Below are 21,070 nucleotides of genomic sequence, written 5' to 3' on the forward strand. Positions count from 1 at the left end.
TTGAAAGTACTATTCATGAAAAGTCTTTGCTTTATGATTCATTTGTTTACTCATGTCATTACCATTGTTTTGATCGCTGCATTCATTACAATGCTTACGATAGTATGATCAAGGTTATGATGGCATGTCACTCCAGAAATTATCTTCGTTATCGTTTACCTGCTCGGGACGAGCAGGAACTAAGCTTGGGGATGCTGATACGTCTCCGACGTATCGATAATTTCTTATGTTCCATGCCACATTATTGATTATATCTACATGTTTTATGCATACTTTATGTCATTATTATGCGTTTTCCGGAACTAACCTATTGACGAGATGCCGAAGGGCCAGTTCCTGTTTTCTGCTGTTTTTGGTTTCAGAAATCCTAGTAAGGAAATATTCTCGGAATCGGACGAAATCAACGCCCAGCATCTTAGGATTGCATGAAGCTTCTAGAACACCCGAGAGTCGCCAGAGGGGGGCCACAGGCCCACCAGATGATAGGCTGGCGCGGCCCAGGCCTTGGCCGCGCCGCCTTACTGTGTCGTCGCCTCGTCGACCTTCCGACTCCGCCTCTTCGCCTATTTAAAGGTCCCTGACCTAAAACCTCGAGACGGAAAAGCCACGGTACGAGAAACCTTCCAGAGCCGCCGCCATCGCGAAGCCAAGATCTGGGGGACAGGAGTCTCTGTTCCGGCACGCCGCCGGGACGGGGAAGTGCCCCCGGAAGGCTTCTCCATCGACACCACCGCCATCTTCATCAACGCTGCTGTCTCCCATGAGGAGGGAGTAGTTCTCCATCGAGGCTAAGGGCTGTACCGGTAGCTATGTGGTTCATCTCTCTCCTATGTACTTCAATACAATAATCTCATGAGCTGCCTTATATGATTGAGATTCATATGATGATGCTTGTAATCTAGATGTCATTATGCTAGTCAAGTGGATTTTACTTATGTGATCTCCGGAGACTCCTTGTCCCACGTGTGTAAAGGTGACAGTGTGTGCACCGTGTGGGTCTCTTAGGCTATATTTCACAGAATACTTATTCACTGTTATGAATGGCATAGTGAAGTGCTTATTTATATCCCTTTATGATTGCAATGTGTTTTGTATCACAATTTATCTGTGTGCTACTCTAGTGATGTTACTAAAGTAGTTTATTCCTCCTGCACGGTGTAATGGTGACAGTGTGTGCATCGTGTAGTACTTGGCGTCGGCTATGATTGTGATCTCTTGTAGATTATGAAGTTAACTATTGCTATGATGGTATTGATGTGATCTATGCCTCCTTTCGTAGTGTGAAGGTGACAGTGTGCATGCTATGTTAGTACTTGGTTTGGTTATGTTGATCTGTTATGCACTCTAAGGTTATTTAAATATGAACATTGAATATTGTGGAGCTTGTTAACTCCGGCATTGAGGGTTCGTGTAATCCTACATAGTTAGTGGTGTTCATCATCCAACAAGAGGGTGTGGAGTCTAGCATCTATCTATTTATTCTATTATGTGATCAATGTTGAGAGTGTCCACTAGTGAAAGTATGATCCCTAGGCCTTGTTCCTAAATACTGCTATCGCTGCTTGTTTACTGTTTAACTGCATCTATACTTCCTGCAATTTTACTACCATCAACTGCACGCCAGCAAGCACTTTTCTGGCGCCGTTACTACTGCTCATATTCATTCATACCACTTGTATTTCACTATCTCTTCGCCGAACTAGTGCACCTATTAGGTGTGTTGGGGACACAAGAGACTTCTTGGTTTGTGGTTGCAGGGTTGCATGAGAGGGATATCTTTGACCTCTTCCTCCCTGAGTTCGATAAACCTTGGGTGATCCACTTAAGGGAAACTTGCTGCTGTTCTACAAACCTCTGCTCTTGGAGGCCCAACACTGTCTACAAGAATAGAAGCACCAGTAGACATCAGTATTCTATGCATGAGGCTTGCAACTTATAGGATGTCTTATACATAACACATATGATTTATTACTACCGTTGACAAAATTGTTGCTATGTTTTCAAAATGAAAAGCTCTAGCACAAAAATAGTAATCCATGCTTTCCTCTGCGAAGGGCCATTCTTCTACTTTATGTTGAGTCAGTTTACCTACTTCTTTCTATCTTAGAAGCAAACACTTGTGTCAACTGTGTGCATTGATTTCTACATACTTGCTTATTTGCATTCATCATATTACTTTGTGTTGACAATTATCCATGAGATACATCCATGAGATAAACATGTTGAAGTTGAAAACAACCGCTGAAACTTATATCTTCCTTTGTGTTGCTTCAAAACTCTCTACTAAGAATGTATTGCTTTATGAGTTAACTCTTATGCAAGTCTTATTGATGCTTGTCTTGAAAGTACTATTCATGAAAAGTCTTTGTTATATGATTCAGTTGTTTATTCATCGTCTTTACCATTGCTTCGAATCACTGCATTCATCTCATATGCTTTACAATAGTATTGATCAAGATTATGATAGCATGTCACTTCAGAAATTATCATTGTTATCGTTTACCTACTCGAGGGCGAGTAGGAACTAAGCTTGGGGATGCTTGATACGTCTCAAACGTATCTATAATTTCTTATGTTCCATGCTACTTTTATGATGATACTCACATGTTTTATACACACTTTACATCGTTTATATGCATTTTCCGGCACTAACCTATTAACAAGATGCCGAAGAGCCAGTTGCTGTTTTCTGCTATTTTTGGTTTCAGAAATCCTACAAAGGAAATATTCTCGGAATTGGACGAAATCAACGCCCAGGGTCTTATTTTTCCACGGAGCTTCCAGAAGACCGGAGGGGATACGAAGTGGGGCCACGAGGGCCCGTACCCATAGGGCGGAGCGGCCAGCATGGGGCCCGCGCCGGCCTATGGTGTGGGGCCCCCGCGTCGCCTCCAACCCTACCCTTCCGCCTACTTATAGCCTTCGTCGTGAAAACCGCTGTACCGAGAGCCATGATACGGAAAACCTTCCAGAGACGCCGCCGCCGCCAATCCCATCTCGGGGGATTCAGGAGATCGCCTCCGGCACCCTGCCGGAGAGGGGAATCATCTCCCGGAGGACTCTTCATCACCATGATCGCCTCCGGATTGATGTGTGAGTAGTTCACCCCTGGACTATGGGTCCATAGCAGTAGCTAGATGGTTGTCTTCTCCTCATTGTGCTATCATGTTAGATCTTGTGAGCTGCCTATCATGATCAAGATCATCTATTTGTAATGCTACATGTTGCGTTTGTTGGGATCCGATGAATATGGAATACTATGTCAAGTTGATTATCAATCTATCATATATGTGTTGTTTATGTTCTTGCATGCTCTCCGTTGCTAGTAGAGGCTCTGGCCAAGTTGATACTTGTAACTCCAAGAGGGAGTATTTATGCTCGATAGTGGGTTCATGCCTCCATTGAATCTGGGACAGTGACAGAAAGTTCTAAGGTTTTGGATGTGTTGTTGCCACTAGGGATAAAACATCAATGCTTTGTCTAAGGATATTTGTGTTGATTACATTACGCACCATACTTAATGCAATTGTCTGTTGTTTGCAACTTAATACTGGAAGGGGTGCGGATGCTAACCTGAAGGTGGACTTTTTAGGCATAGATGCATGTTGGATAGCGGTCTATGTACTTTGTCGTAATGCCCTGATTAAATCTCATAGTAGTCATCGTGATATGTATCTGCATTGTTATGCCCTCTCTATTTGTCAATTGCCCAACTGTAATTTGTTCACCCAACATGCTATTTATCTTATGGGAGAGACACCACTAGTGAACTGTGGACCCCGGTCCATTCTTTTACATCTGAAATACAATCTACTGCAAACTCTGTTCTTTACTGGTCTTCGCAAACAAACATCATTTTCCACACCATACGTTTAATCCTTTGTTTACAGCAAGCCGGTGAGATTGACAACCTCACTGTTAAGTTGGGGCAAAGTATTGTGATTGTGTTGTGTAGGTTCCACGTTGGCGCCGGAATCCCTGGTGTTGCACCGCACTACACTCCGTCACCAACAACCTTCACGTGTTCCTTGACTCCTACTGGTTCGATAACCTTGGTTTCATACTGAGGGAAAACTCGCTGCTGTACGCATCACACCTTCCTCTTGGGGTTCCCAACGGACATATGTTAACTACCACGCCAACAGTAGCCCCCTTGACCTACCACACGAAAAATACCACGCCTGCATTACTGTTGTGTGATTTATAGGTGCGAGTACAAGGACAGAACCACATGTCCGGTGTGCGGCCACGGACGGTACAAGGTTGGGAACAAGAAGGTACCTCGAAAAGTGGTATGGTACTTTCCTATCACTCCCCGTCTGCAGCGGTATTTCGTGGACCCTAAGGAAGCAAAGCTCATGCAATGGCACGCGGAAAGGCAGAAGCCCGAAGAAGATCCGGAGATGGGCTATATGCTGACACACCCTTCAGACGCTGGACAGTGGGAAGCATTGGACATCGCCTTCCCTAGGTTCGGGGGCGACGCAAGGAACATCAGGCTGGGTATGAGCACCGATGGACTCAATCCGTTCGGCAACCAGAGTAGCACGCATAGCACTTGGCCTGTGTTTGTATGGCCTTGCAACCTACCCCCGTGGCTGTGCACCAAGCAAAGGTACATACACCTGAGTATTCTCATTGAGGGGCCGAAACAACCAGGTGTCGACATGCATTTGTATCTCGGGCTGCTGAAAGAGGAGTTAGACACATTGTGGAAGACGCCACCCCGTACGTGGGACGCCTACACTAGAACTTATTTCGATATGAGAGCCGCGTTGATCACGATGGTCACGGACTATCCTGGTTATGCATATGTATCTGCCCAGGTCGGCCACGGATTCAACGGCTGTGTGAAGTGCATGGACGAGACCCCGCATCTACAGCTACCAAGTGATCCCGGGTCCTCGAAAACCGTGTACCCAGGTGCTCGAAGGTGGCTTCGCTTGGATCACCCGTGGAGAAAACGCGGTGATCTGTTCAATGGTAAATATGAGCCCGATGGACCCCCACGCCCGAGGAGCGGCGCAGAAATCGATGATCTTCTGAAAAATTGGAAGGAGTGCCCAGCGCCGGGAAAGAAGTGACCGAAGCTAGAGCCGCTGCTCGGTGTATGGAAAACGAGGTCTGTTTTCCACGACTTGGAGTACTGGAAGGTCCTCCACATGCCCCACAGCCTCAATGTCATGCACATTACGAAGAACGTTACCGAGAGTCTGCTTGGCACTCTTTGCAACTCAGAAAAGTCCAATGATGGACCGAAAGCAAGATACGATCTGAAACATTTTGGCATCAGGAAAGATCTTCAAGCCCCCGATACTGACGACGACGATGATGATGATGATGATCAGACGGAAGGGACTCAACGTCTCCGTAAAAGGGCTAAGAAGAACGCGGTGCTGCTTCCCGCTGCCTGCTTCACAACGAGTCCGGAGGAGCTCGAGCAGTTTTTCAGGTGCCTCCTAGGAGCGAAAGTTCCTCACGGTTACTCGGGGAATATAAGCAGATATCTGGACGTAGCGAAGAAGAGGTTCACCGGGATGAAGTCTCACGATTGCCACATGCTCATGACGCAGATACTTCCCGTTGCGATCCGAGGGATAATGGACGAGCACGTCCGTGATACGCTGTTTGGCCTTTGCAACTTTTTTGACGTTATCACCAGGAAGTCGATCGGCGTGAGGCAGCTCAAGATGCTACAGGATGAGATCGTGGTGATACTATGTGAGCTCGAGATTTACTTCCCACCCGCATTCTGTGATATATGCGTCCATCTCCTTCTCCATGTCGTTGAAGACATCAAGCAGCTCGGCCCGACGTTCCTCCACAACATGATGCCTTTCGAAAGGCAGAACGGTGTCATGAAAGGATACGTTCGCAATAGGGCCCGTCCAGACGCAAGCATGGCCAAGGGGTTTCTAACCTACAAGTGCATCTCCTTCTGCCAGAATTATCTAAGCACCAAGGACGACGAGGATCATGTTGGTCTACCCCCAGGACGCACCTCGGCAGCCTCGCTGGAGTCGGTCACCGCGAGGGCTACCGCTCAGTCCATGTCGGCATTGCCAATCAACGCAATGACTTTGACAGGGCTCACCGGGTCGCGCTACAACACTTAAAACTGATCGAACCTTTCGTGCAAGAGCACAAAAGCATGATCGAGCAGAATTACATCGATATGGGCCGGCCGAGGAAGATGGGAGACGTAACCAAAGAGCACAACTCCAGCTTCACGCGTTGGTTCAAGCAAACTCAACTGCTTGAAGCACAGAGAAAAAGGCCTTCTTCTACCGAAGATGAAAAACTCATATACACCTTATCACAGGGCCCCGGGCATAACGTAAGGACCTATCAGGGGTACGACATCAACGGTTACAGATTCTACACCGAGGAAAAGGACAGAAATAGTGAAAATCAAAACTCAGGAGTAACTATGCTGTCATACACCGATGACGAGAGGAATGTCAAGGAAAGATTTTTTGGAAGGATCGAGGAGATATGGGAGCTCAATTACTGTGGAGAGATGGTGCCAATGTTTCGTGTGAGATGGGCCAAGAAGGTCGAAAAAGAAGGCCGATATTTCACAACCATGGTTATACCCTATGCAAAATCGAAGAACGCATCTGCGAAAAATGAGCCATGGGTACTCGGTAGCCAAGTTGACCAATGCTTCTTCATCACCGATCCATCGAGGCCTAGTCGTGTTGTCGTGAGGAGGGGCAAGAGGAGCATCATAGGAATGCAAGGAGACGCCAACGAGGAAGACTTGGACAAGAACGGTGACCCGAAGATCGAGGAGGAATTCGACAGGCACTTCGACATGCCTACTACTAGTAAAGTAAGAAGGAAGACCTCCCTACCTTCTAAAGGTTGTCCGTTCACGCGAAGAAATCTCAAGGTGGCCGGCATAAAGCATTCAGCCGCCAACAACCGAAAGGGCAAGAAGATTGCGAAGAGACGCTAGCTAGAGCTCGAAGCCGGGACGAAGAAGATCTTTTTTTGGTGTGTGTGTGTGTGTGACAAGTACATGCATGTGTGTGTGAGAGAGACAAGAACATGTGTGTGTGAGACAAGTAATTTGTAATTGAAAATCCCTAGTAATTATTAAATGTTGTGTTCTTTCTTGAAAATGTAAGAAAAACATTTTTTTAAAGGGAAAAAAGTAGGGGCAGCCAGGGTTCGAACCTGGGTTACCCAAGCCTACCAGTGGGCTTAACCACTGGGCTAATGCTGTGTTTCTGACAGAACATAGCATTAGCCCAGTTTGTTTACTAACTGTAAATATTCTGTGGCGCACCTAGTTGTGCATGCGTCATAGAATTCCTTAATTCTGTGGCGCATGTGCACCATAGAATTAAGGAATTCTATGGTGCATGCCAACTTTGGTGCGCCACAGAATATTTACACTTGGTGAAATAGTCGCGAACCCTTTCTTCCCCACCCTTCCCAGTTCTTCTTCGCGCACGAACCCTAGCTAACAGCCACCGTCGCCACCGCCTAGCGCCGCCGCTGCTGAGGAGGAGGACGCCCGAGCCGTCGCCGCCACCGAGGAGGAGGAGGAGGCCCGAGCCGCCGCCGCCACCGAGGAGGAGGAGGAGGACGCCTCGCCGAGGAGGAGGAGGAGGATAGCGCCACCACCACCGCTCGATCCCCGCCACCGCCACCCGTTCGGTGAGAGCCCCTCTCCCCTGTCCTCCCCACTCCCCTGTCCCCTGCCCCTCTCACCTCCCCACTGAGTTCATCACCAAGATTCACCACCTTCTTGTTCTTGTCCTTCCCTATTCTTGTTGTTTTTCTACATACTGAATTACCAATGGTCCCCAAATTTGTACTCATCATGGGAATCTGGCTAGAGGTGCCCTCGTCATCATGAACTAGTGAATAAGCAAGGAAGATGACAAAATTCATAATAAACAAATGTAGTTATACTTGTCAAAACACACAGAATAGGTATAAAATTCATAATAAACAAATCTAGTGGTTTGCAGTGGTTGTTGTAATATGCAGTGGCTAATTTATGTAGTGGATGATGCTTTCAAGAATACAGTGGCCAATTTATGCAGTGCTGCTATAGTCTAAATCAATAGCAGAGTTGTAGGCTTACCTCTTTTTTCATTTCTCTGTTGACAATCATAATGCAGTATTTGTATGATGAAACTTCATTTATATGAAGCATATAATGAATGCATATATCATGCCTGGTAGTGGCTAGATGAATGTTGTAAAAGAAGAACACCTGGCAAGATAAGATAAGATATAATGGATGCATAAATCATGCCTGGTACTGCCTACTGTTTGAATGAACAAGCTACAACCTACTATTTGGGAATAAAAATAAAAATAAAAATGAACAAGCTTGTTTATGCTCTATAAGCTTGTATGCTACTGGTTGGCTTGCTCTATAAGCTTGTATGCTTGTTTATGCTCTATAACCAAGTTGCATAGCTGCTGGTTATGAAGAAGCATATACTGCATTTTTAAATTTAAGTTATTATCTACTAAAATTTGATTAGCTATTGGTTTCAAGATAAGAATGCTACTAGTACATGAAATGCTACTATTTGAATTCATTTATGAAATGATCATGCTCATGCTCATGCTCATTATCTTGTATATGCTTGTTTGAATTAATTTATGCTTGTTTCTACAGTATATATGAAGTGAATATGCTAGATAGAAAATATGAAGCTCCATTTGATAGAAGCAGATATTGCATTTATTTTGTGCTGATATGAAGCAGATATTACATACTTAAGTATATATGAAGCTTTTGTGCAGTTCTATATGAAGCAGATATTAAACTTGAAGTGAATATGAAAATATGAAGCTCCATTTAAGTATATATGAAGTGAATATGCTGTACCAATGCTACTGCCCATATATAATGAATTCATGTTAGTTAATAACTTGAAGTGGCAGAGAATTCTCTGGTTTTTAATGTTCTCTATTAATGGAAATGAATAAGGTTCTCTGGTTTGAAGTGCTAGCTTTCAAAATGATTTTAATGTACTCTGGTTTTTGTAGTGCTCCAGGTTGTAGTGCTCCAGGTTGTAGTGCTCCAGGATTTTTGTAGTGCTCCAGGTTGTAGTGCTCCAGGTTGTAATGTTCTCTGGCAAAAAATAAGCTGAAATAGATGCTCCAGGTTAAGAAGGTGATTGTTGTTGTACTGCTCCAGGTTAAAAAATATGCTGAAATAGATGCTCCAGGTTTGTTGGCTTTTGTTTGATGTATTGTAGATGGGCAACTTTGTATGATGGATATATGGTGGATATGTAGGATATATGGTGTATATGGTGGATATTTTTGCAGGGATTTCATTGAGTTGCCCATTTCTCCCGAAGCGTTGATTAACTTCTGTTTCGGTTGAGAAATGGGCACTCCTACGTAGAAAAGTTAGCAAAGGTCATGCCGATTTTTTCGTTGACTTTTGTACTAACTTTTTGCCTCTTTTTAATGAAGTGCAAATAAACATGTCGAGTAGCACTTCTAAACCCAGGAGACAGAACGAAGAAGCGAGAGAGGCCAACAAGGACTTCTGGGTGGGCTACGAGTGGCCCCGGAAGGCCGCCGCCGAGTCGACCGGCGATGAGGAAGAGGGCCGGCATGCTGCCTCCGAGGGAGAGGGCCGGGGGGGTGACGACGACACCGGCGAGGGCCGGGACGCCGCCTCCAAGGGAGAGGGCCAGGGGGCCGCCGCCGACACCGACGAGGACGAGACCTGGAATGACGCCGCTGAGACCGGTGAAGAGACCGGTGAAGAGACCGGTGAAGATACCGCGGCCAACCGCACAGAAGGTGATAGTGGCGGCAACCCTCAGGAGGGTAAGAAGAAGAGGATGGCGAGGAGGCCAAGGAGGGATAGGAGGCCGCAAGTGCTCGCCAACGTCACCGATGCTGTCACGGTAGTCTCCGAAAGTGGCCTACCGATGGAGCCTTCGTGGGTTGCCAAAGGGTACGGCATGCAACTAGGGTGCATCGTCCATGAAACCGTGCCGATCCTAACTAAGGACATCAGAAGCCCTGAGAACGCTGCTATCGCCCAATCCCTCATCCAGAAGCTTCACCAACGATACACGTTCCCGGAGCCGTTCAATAAGAACGTGGACTCTTTAGCTCTCACGAAGATGAGCGCCGCCTTGAGAAGCTGGAAGAACCGGCTGAAGAGAAAGATCGATGCCGGTGAAAGCTGGGAGAGGATAAGTAGCAAAGACCCGTCGCTCTCCTTAGAAGACTTTAATGCATTCAAGTCTTACTTACAGACTGACAGTGTTAAAAAATGGACCGCCTAGGGGAAGAAAATGCGGGAATTGAACTTAGGGACCCACCATTGCGGAAGCGGCGGTTACCGAGGAAAACAGCCCACTTGGGACAAGGAGGATGCCGAGATGGTACGTTTGGGGAAAGAAAACTCCTGGCACAAAATCGAGGATGTACAGGCTAGGAACTTTGTCCGGTCCCGCTACTACTTAGACTGGAAGATGGGGGAATTTATTACGGATTACAAAGACGTGAGGGATTTCGAGAAGTACCTGGTAAGGATAGTCTATATTATTTCGCTCATCTTATTAGGCACTGAAGCCAAATGGGCTAACCTTAAATTCCTTTGTCTGAAGGATGAAGAGTTGAAGGCTAGTTGTACGGCTGGCCCGTCGTCGCAGGGGTCGACGGAACCGTGGGACACGCCTTTCAACAGGGCAACGAACAAATACAAGGAGAGGGACCTTGAGAAGCCACCGACGTCGGGTGGCCGTGTGTCCGGCTTTGGCACAAGTATGAAGCTATCCGAGTACTACGGATCGGATGCCAAGACGAGAAAGCTGGAGAGGAGGTCGTCGGCTAAGGATAAATCCGAGGTTCAGGAGCTAAAGAAGAAGGTGGAGTCACTAGAGAAGCTGGTGGCCGAAAAGCCTGTGGAGAACACGAAGATGATGAACAAATTATTGGACGAGAAGATCCGGCAGATCATCCCCCCTGGGTTGATGGAGGGGTTAGCTGCTTGGAATGCGGGAGGTCAAGTGGGGCCGATACATGTGCCCAGCATCAGCGGCAGCAACTCAAGCTTCCACGTGTCGCCGACGCTGCCGCTCCACCCGACGCCGGCGTCGGGGCTCCACCCGACGCCACCGCTCCACCCGACGCCGCAGCTCCAACCGCCGCCGCAGCTCCCAACCGACGCCCCCAACCGCCGCCCTTGTATCGACAGTAGCCGAGATCGACGACATCCAGAAGGTAAACTCATTAGTTACTCCTTCGCGTCATCTTCTTTAACTATATATGCCTTTCGTAACTTCCATCTCACGATGCCCAACATGGCGCCCCTGACTCAGGATGAACAGTGCATACTTCTGCATACGGTGGAGCCCGGTGGCAAGTTGGTGGAAGTTGCTAGCGGCCTTGTCATGGCTTCCCGCGTTATGCACGGCGCTGTATTGGCGGAAAACGTGGTGAAGGTCAAGTTGGTAATGGTAGTGCCGGAGTACCGCTACGCCATCCCCCCTTTCAACCTCCGGGCACAAATGAGGCCGACGTTTTGTCCCTTCGGGATTGCACCTCATGGCTTATGAAATGGCCGAAGAACCAAATTCGTCTGGGGGGTCTTCCGAGTGCTAAGAACAGCACCGGCGCCACCTCCCCTATCATCCGGCCCAAGGAAACGGCGGTCGCTGCCCCCACTACCCTGAAGGAACCGGCGGTCGCTGCCGCCACCCGGAAGGAACCGGCGATCGCCGCCACCACCCGGAAGGAACCAGCGATCGCCGCCACCACCACACGCCACAAACAGTTGTTGGGAGCGCTACCGCAACGACCGTCGACCAGACACAAGGTACGCCAAGCGGCGGCATCGCAACCGCCACCACCTAAGGTCTAGGACATGGCCCCACTTGATGGCAACGTTGTAGATGATGATGATGACATTGATGCCTACATCAACACTGGCGCCTGCAGCCAAGATATGTACATGCCTCCTATGGATGAACAAGCCTTCCGCACTCACAGCGATCAACTTGGTCATCCCACTACAGTTACGAAGCAGCGCCTGGTCTTCATGGGTTTTTCTCAAGACACTCCTCCGGAGGCTGGCAATCCAGCTCAAGTCAAGCCTGCTACCATTTTCAGCCCTAACACGCTGCGTAAGACGATCACCGGGGAGCCACCCAAATCAACCCCAGCAGCAACCCAAGCAACCTCAGAAGCACCACCAGCACCGACCCTAGCAGCACCCGAAGCACCACCATCAGCACCCCCAGCACCCACAGAAGGTCAGGTGAAGAAGGCAAGGAAGAGAGCAACCAAGAAGGGCGCATCTTCGAGCCAGCCTGCTCCTAAGAGGATCCGGGCCGACGACATTGTACCACCTACACCGGATGGCTTGCCCCGGTGTCATGAATCTGGTAAAGCGATACTGCCTCCGGACATGGAACACCTCGCAAGTGGACCAATGCTCCCTTTGCAGCACTCTATTAATTATCTAGAGTGCGTCCTTCTTAAAGAAAAGGATCCAAATTACCCAGTGTTCTCGGTCAAGGTGTCGTCCGACCCGAACTTCGTCCATGAAGACCCCGCGGATATCTTCTTCATAGCGTTCGAGGACGTCTTCAATCTATTTCACTCGAAACGGCTCGACTATAACTTGGTCCGCCTATACGCGATCAATCTTCAGATGAAGATCAACAAAGAGAGACCCCCCCCCCCCCACATCGCGGTAGCGGATCCCTACTACATGCGCGATAGCTAGCTCCAGGATGGCTCAAGGACACGGACCAAGGCGGTGCGGTACCTTCAGAGCTTCATGCTCATGTACAAAGAGAGCAACACCATTCTGCTGCCTGTCTTTCCCGAGTAATTACACATCCGCTCACGGCCGCCGTAACTTATGCTTTCTTATATATTTCTTCCATTGCCGATCATTTCCAACATTCCATTTCAATTGCATGAGTTGAGCAGGGACAAATACTGCACACTCATCATCCTTTGCCCGAAGTGGTCACTAGCCCAGTATTTCGACTCGTCGAGTACGACGACGAAGAAAGACTACAAGAGAATAAGGGGTGTTCTCGATGAGGCTATCCTTGGCTACTCAAAAAATGGAGGCACCTTCGACAAGAATGGGCAATATATCAGGCCGGAAACTAAAAAGCTCGGGTTCAAGCACGTGATCGACTTCCCTTGTATCAAGCAGCCAGCTGGCAGCATTAAGGAGGCCCTCTATGTCCTCCATCACCTTAAAGGGTTTGTCAAGGATGCAGAGATGATGTGTCTGCCACCTAGTAAGCGAGACCCCATTAAAATGTCGGGGGAAATCAATGATGATGATCTTAGAGAAGACTTCCATCGCATCCAAGTAAAGCTCTCGGAAATTATCTTACAAGATGTATCCAACACATCGGGGCTCTTACACCAACTCAGAAGGTTGTCTAAGAGGGATATCGAAGAACGCCTACATAGGCAGGGTGATGGAAGGATGTGGACGACGAAGGGCTTGTACAAGCCGTTCCCGGAGCCGCTCAAGAAGACGTCTCGTTGACTGAGGCCGGTGTGCCTAGCATTACTTTGAATCGATGGACAATTTGTACTGTGTTGTAAACTAAACTTGCTTAATTTGCTCGAAACGGTGGTCGTCGTTGTTGGACTTCAATTACTATTGTAGTCGTTATCGTTGAACTTGATTACTTATGTGTTACCAATGCTATATGTGTTTTAGGTTTATTATTATTTCCTTGCTTTAATTCTTGTGAATATGTATGCATGTGAACCCGCTAACTCTTTCCATTGCATTATATACTAATATGCCTTGTGTCCATAGAGATGACGTACTACGTCATGTTCGAGGGGCGGGTTCCAGGAGTGTACGAGGAGTGGGAGGAGTGCAAGAAACAGGTGCACAAGTTCAGCGGCAACTGCTACAAAGGGTACCCGACTAGACACGAGGCGGTTGCCAAGTGGAGGAAGCACCAGTCGAACAAGCGCAAGATGAAGATGAAGACCTTCCTTGTGCTCTCGCTCTTGCTCACCATCGTCGCGGTGGTAATCTATTTCATCCTAGTGTAGGCGGCGGCCGGTGTCACTTCATTTGTATCTAGAGATGATGAACTTAATTAATTTGCATGGATTGTGAGTTGTATGGAGCTATATGTATAACTCGATCGGGCTCTAAGTAATGTGATGATTGATGACCCACAAGTATAGGGGGTGTATCGTAGTATCTTCGATAAGTAAGAATGTCGATCCCAACGAGGAGCAGAAGGTGTTGACAAGCAGTTTCGATGAAGGATTCACTGTAAATGCTCACAGACAAGTATTCAGGGGGTTTTGATGTAACAGATGAATAAAGTATGAGTAAGTAAAGTGCGAGAGTAACAATTGCAGCGAGTGGCCCAATCCTTTTTAGCACAAAGGACAAGCCGGTTTGTTTACATATAATAACCAAACGTTCTTGAGGATACACGGGATTTTAGTCTAGTGCTTTCACTACATACAGCTAATTAATCTTCATTGTTTTGATAAGTGTTGTGTGGGTGAACCTATGCTAATGTACCGCCCTTCCTAGGACTAATACATACTTGTGATTATACCCCTTGCAAGCATCCGCAACTACAAGAAAGTAATTAAGATAAATCTAACCACAGCCTTAAACTCTGAGATCCTGCTATCCCTCCTGCATCGATATACCAACGGGGGCTCAGGTTTCTGTCACTCCGGCAACCCCGCAATTGGCAAACGAGTACAAGATGCATTCCCCTAGGCCCATAAAGGTGAAGTGTCGTGTAGTCGACGTTCACACGACACCACTAGAAGAATAACACCACAACTTAAATATCATAACATTGAATATTACTCAACCATACTTCACTACTAACATTTAGACTTCACCCATGTCCTCAAGAACTAAACGAACTACTCACGAGACATCATATGGAACATGATCAGAGGTGATATGATGATGAATAACAATCTGAACATAAACCTTGGTTCAATGGTTTCACTCAATAGCATCAATAACAAGTAGAAATCAACACCGGGAGAGTTACCCCTATCAAACAAACAAGATCAAACCCAAATTGTTACAGCGGTGACGAGGTGCAGTGGTGGAGATGGCGGTGATGATGATGATGATGATGGTGATGATGATGGAGATGATGTCCAGCTCGATGACGGTGACGATGGCGTCGATTTCCCCCTCCGGGAGGGAATTTCCCCGGCGGATTCCTGCCCGCCGGAGAGCTCTTTTCTCTCTGGTGTTCTCCGCCCCGCAGAGGTGGCTGTGACTCTTCGCGACTATCCTCTGGGGCTTAGGTTTTCGGGACGAAGGTGTACGCGAAGAAAAGGAGGCGAGAGAGGGCTGTGGGCCCCCTCCTCACAGGGCGGCGCGGCCAGGCCTTGGGCCGCGCCGGCCTATGGGGTGGGCCCACCTCGGGTCCCCTCGGCTCCCCCTTCTGGCTCCCTTCGTCCTCTGGAAAAATAGGATTTTTCATATAATTTCCGTCAACTGTTGATCTTCCAAAATATTGCATTCTGACGGTGCTTTTTCCAGCAGAATCCTGGCTTCGGTGCGCGATCCCCAAATAATCATGAAACATGCAAAATAGATGAAATAACATAAGTATCATCTCTAAATATGAAATATATCAATGAATAACAGCAAATTATGATATAAAATAGTGATGCAAATTGGACGTATCAACTCCCCCCAAGCTTAGACTTCGCTTGTCCCCAAGCGAAACTGAGCTCAAGAACAAGACCACATGTTTATGGAGTGAAGAGTCGATAAATAAAATACGGACAAGAAGCATCATATTAATTCACACAAGGCATTCTAGTGAACAACTTCCTCATATAATTCAACTTGAAATAAGTATAAGGTAATCACAAATAAAGGTGCATAAGGAATCATAATTGGTGATGGCAAACTTTGTTCTTGGTCAGAGAACAGTTAACAGATTATACTTATCTATTGAGCAGCGCTCTCATGTTAAAGTTTATATGGCTCATTTTGCATACTCAATCATAATGATCATTGATAACTTCCAAAGCTATATTCATTTAGATAAAACTTGTACTAAACAAGAAAGAATAAAAGACATGATGAAATAAATCACAATATAATAGTTTGATCGCAACAACTCAAATGCTTGCTTGAGATGGAGGGAAATAGGTTTACTGACTCAACATAAAGTAAAAGATAGGCCCTTCACAGACGGAAGCAGGGATTAAATCATGTGCTAGAGCTTTTCAAGTTTTGAAATCATATAGAGAGCATAAAAGTAAAGTTTTGAGGGGTGTTTGTCGTTGTCAACGACTGGTAGTGGGTACTCTAACCCCCTTGCCAGACAAACTCTCAAAGAGCGGCTCCCATAAAGTTTTCTTTTCGGTTGACACTCCTTCCAACCTTTGCTTTCACAAACCATGGCTAACCGAATCCTCGGGTGCCTGCCAGCAATCTCATACCATGAAGGAGTGTCTTTTTGTTTTAGTTTTATTTAGATGACACTCCTCCCCTCCTTTGCTTTCTCAAGCCATGGCTAACCGAATCCTCGGGTTCCGTCCAATCAATCACATACCATGGAGGAGTGTCTATTTGTAAAATTACGAAAGTTAATTAGTTTGGGACTGGGAACCCCATTGCCAGCTCTTTTTGCAAAGTTATTGGATAAGTGGATGAAGCCACTATTCCATTGGTGAAAGTTGCCCAACAAGATTGAAAGATAAAACACCACATACTTCCTCATGAGCTATAAAACATTGACACAAATAAGGAGTAATAAATTTTGAATTGTTTAAAGGTAGCACATGAAGTATTTACTTGGAATGGCAGGAAATACCACATAATAGGTAGTTATAGTGGACACACATGGCATGGGTTTTGGTCTAAAAGTTTGGATGCACGAGAAGCATTCCCTCTCAGTACAGGTCTTTGGCTAGCAAGGTTGATTAGCAAGCATAAGAGTTGAGGTAAACAAACAAATATACATGTGATAGAAACAATCATGCATCTTACTTGTAAGTACAAACAATTTTAACTTCAGAATACTAAGCTAAGAACTAACAAGAAAGATAATAACATATCTACATGTATTTCCTCTTCTCTACTTAAAACTCAAAGTGTTGTTGCTATTGACCAATGCTAAGTTTGCCAAAACCAAATAGATTTACTCAATGCTCCCAAAGTGATGCCAATACTAACAACAAGATCAATCACATAATAGAGATTGCAAACTAAAATAAGATGTGCAATATGTAAATGATAAGACTTCTCATTAATATTTCATAACGATAACTCACACCAAGGGATACATAGATAACCAACTAAAGGGAGATACTTCCATACCGCAACACATCTTATATGATAACTTCCCTACTCATGATATGACACTACTTGATAATAAAAAGTAAAAGATAGTGATGATGTGATACCGCGGCACTCCCCCAAGCTTGGAACAAACCAAGGGGATGCCAATACCGATGATGAATTACTCCTTCGGTGGTGATGGTGATGGTCCGTTCCTGCGATCCTTAAGGATATCCTTCAGCTTTAGCTTCTCAATTTGGCAATTCTGCACTAAGACTCGAAGAGATTCATTGTTATCTGAAAGTGGCGGTGGCAGCCTTGTGGTAGGAATTGAGTAATACTCCAGCATTCTGCGAAGTTGGTTGTTCTCCTCAAGAAGAATCTCCACTTCCCTTCTCAGCGCACGGTATTGATCACAAAACTCATTGGTAACCCGTAGTGCCTCTTCCACACAAGGGAAAGAGTCGAGGCTAAGAGCAGGCGGTAGAGGTCCCTGCAAGTTATGAGAAAAAGAACGTCCAGTGTTAACCGATCCCACCAATATTGGCTTACTCCTCATAGTTTGCCGCTTCCTTTTTATTGATGACGTCTCCTTCACTTCCTCTTTGAATTCTTCTTTCAGCTTGAAACCTTGAATATCTTCCTCCATAGGCTCCTTGTCTTTGTTGTTGGAGACCATGGCGCTTCTAGATCAAAAATAGATCCTGGCAGAAACAGCTCGAAACAAAACACGTCGAGAAAACGATATACGGACCTCCAGGGGTCCGGGGGATTATATAGCAGGATTTTTTATGACAAACGGAAAGTACCAGGTCGAACCAGAGTCAGAGAGGGGCGACGAGGCGGCCAGCTCATAGGGCGGCGCGGGCCAAAGCCTAGCCGCGCCGGCCTATGGGGGCACGCCCTCGTGCGTCTCCTCCACTCCGTTTCGATCTCGTAATTTTTCATATTTTCCAAAAACAGCAAAAACATTGTTCGGAAAGTAAATCGCGAACTTTTTATTACCTGTACTGTTACCTATTCAAAGTCGGATTCTGCAGGACTGTCAACTTGACTTTTGATGAAAGCTTCCGGAGTTACCACTTGGATAATATCAACATCTTCATTATAAGAATCTCCAGCGATATAATGCTTGAGTCTTTGTCCATTCACTACATGTGTGGCATTACCTTGAAGAGAGCTAATTTTAATTGCTCCTGATCGATAAACCTCATCAATGACATATGGTCCTTCCCATTTTGAGAGCAACTTCCCTGCAAAGAATCTGAGACGAGACCGATACAATAGGACTTTATCCCCAACATTAAATTCTCTTTTGATAATTCTTCTATCATGCCATTTCTTAACTTTCTCTTTAAAGAGTTTAGCATTTTCATAAGCTTCACTTCTCCATTCATCTAGAGAACTTAATTGCAACAACCTCTTATCACCGGCTAGTTTAGGATCTTTGTTTAGTTCTCTAACAGCCCAATAAGCTTTGTGCTCTAATTCTAAAGGTAAATGACAAGCTTTTCCATAAACCATTTTATAAGGCGACATACCCATAGGATTTTTATAAGCAGTTCTATAAGCCCATAGTGCGTCCTTCAATTTAATAGCCCAGTTCTTTCTAGTTTTATTAACAGTCTTTTGCAAGATAGATTTAATCTCTCTATTTGATAATTCTACTTGCCCGCTAGTTTGAGGATGATAAGCAGAAGCAATTCTATGATTAATACCATACTTAGCAAGAGTTTTTCTAAAACCACCATGAATAAAATGAGAACCTCCATCTGTCATAATATATCTAGGAACTCCAAATCTAGGAAAAATAATGTCTAAAAGCATTCTTAAAGAGGTCTCACCATCAGCACTTTTTGTAGGTATAGCTTCCACCCATTTAGTAACATAATCAACAGCAACAAGTATATGAGTGTTACCTTCTGAAGAAGGTGTTATCACCAGATTTTGGTCAAATCCGAAGGTGGGCCGTTAGAGAGATGGGCTTGGAAGATTACACGTGGAAGATCTCTGAAGCGGCCTTGCACGGAGAATTTGGGCTAGTTTGCCCGTGTATCTTTAATTATAGTAGATTGTATCGTAGATTGAAAGTTAGAGTTTGTCTCGTACACGGTGGGGATATTCCCACGTTAGAAAGTCCCCTGGACTATAAATATGTATCTAGGGTTTATGGAATAAACAACAACTCACGTTCAACCCAAAACAAACCAATCTCGGCGCATCGCCAACTCCTTCGTCTCGAGGGTTTCTACCAGGTAAGCGACATGCTGCCTAGATCGCATCTTGCGATCTAGGCAGCACAAGCTCCACGTTGTTCATGCGTTGCTCGTACTGAAGCGTCTTTGATGGCGAGCAACGTAGTTATCATAGATGTGTTAGGGTTAGCATAGCTCTTCGTATAACATGTTTACGTAGTGCAACCCTTGCATGTCTAGCCGCCCTCACATCTGTCTCAGGTGTGGGGGCGGCACCCCGCTTGATCATTATTTAGTAGATCTGATCCGTTACGATTGCTCCTTGTTCTGCAAGGATTAGTTTAATATCTGCAATAGTTAGGCCTTACAAAGGGGGGGAGGATCCAGCGGCACGTAGGGTGGCGTTCGCAAGTCCTAAACAGGATGTTCCGAGGATCAACTTCATGTTGGTTTTTAGGCCTTGTTTAGGATCGGCTTACGATCACCGTGCGTGGCCGCGAGGCCCAACCTGGAGTAGGATGATCCGATTATGCGGTGAAAACCCTAAATCGTCGTAGATCTCATTAGCTTTATCTTGATCAAGCAGGATCACCATATATTCGTGCACCCCGTACGAATCATGGGTGGATCGGCTCTTTGAGCCGATTCACAGGATAACCTGAGAGCCGATCGAGGCTCGTATTTAATGTTTACGTGTATGCCATGCAGGAAACTAAGCGAGGCATCCCCATCACCTTCCCCGACTGCATAGGTCAGGTGGCACGCTCCTTGCACTTCGCATCGCCGCGTGTGACCGTAAGAGCATTGCGGGCCGTCGCTCGGAGGGGTCTCAGCCAGCCGCAGCTCTAGGCTCTTCCCGGCTCTACAGTGTTGACAAGCCGCTGCCCGCCGGTGGGTTTTGGCAGTCAACACATTCTGGCACGCCCGGTGGGACAATCATCTACATCAACCACATCGCCATCTACATCTGAGATGGCGGACGGCACGCCAGTCACCTACGAGGAGCTGCCTGACGAGCTCAAGAAGAGATATGACGAGATCAAGGTCACCCTCGAAGCCGACCTCATCGGCTCTTTTCAGAGAACCCGTTCCCATGGCATCAGATGGAAGGGGTTCTCACCGCAAGGTGCACTCGATGGGATAGATCTCTCTGCCCCGTCGGAGGAACGCACCAGGGCCCTGCGGCAGGAGATCAACTACTTGGTGGCTCACTCGCTACACCGCCACTCTGAAAACTTGGTCAACGTGTTGGAGCGTCTCGCTCTGCGCGTGATCCAGGAGATCATGAGCCACCAGTACTCGCCGTCAGGACCAGCTCTCGGGACGCATCAGGGAGAGTTGCCACTCCAGTCCCGTCCACCGCTGCCATATGCGTTGGCAGCACCAGCTGAAGTGTCAGCTACACCGGCATTCGTCGTCTACAAGATCGGTGGTGACCCTAGTAACTACCAGTTCTTGGCTGAGGCGCCTAAGGAGATCCCTCAAGGATACGCGTGTACGTATGTGCCAGATTGTGGCAACTGGCCACTCTCAAACCAGGCCACAACGTCGGGGGACTCCGGCGCAAACAGAGGAACGTCAAAGAACAGAG

The sequence above is a fragment of the Lolium perenne genome, chromosome 6, assembly GCF_019359855.2.
Source record: "Lolium perenne isolate Kyuss_39 chromosome 6, Kyuss_2.0, whole genome shotgun sequence".
Taxonomy (NCBI): Eukaryota; Viridiplantae; Streptophyta; class Magnoliopsida; order Poales; family Poaceae; genus Lolium; species Lolium perenne.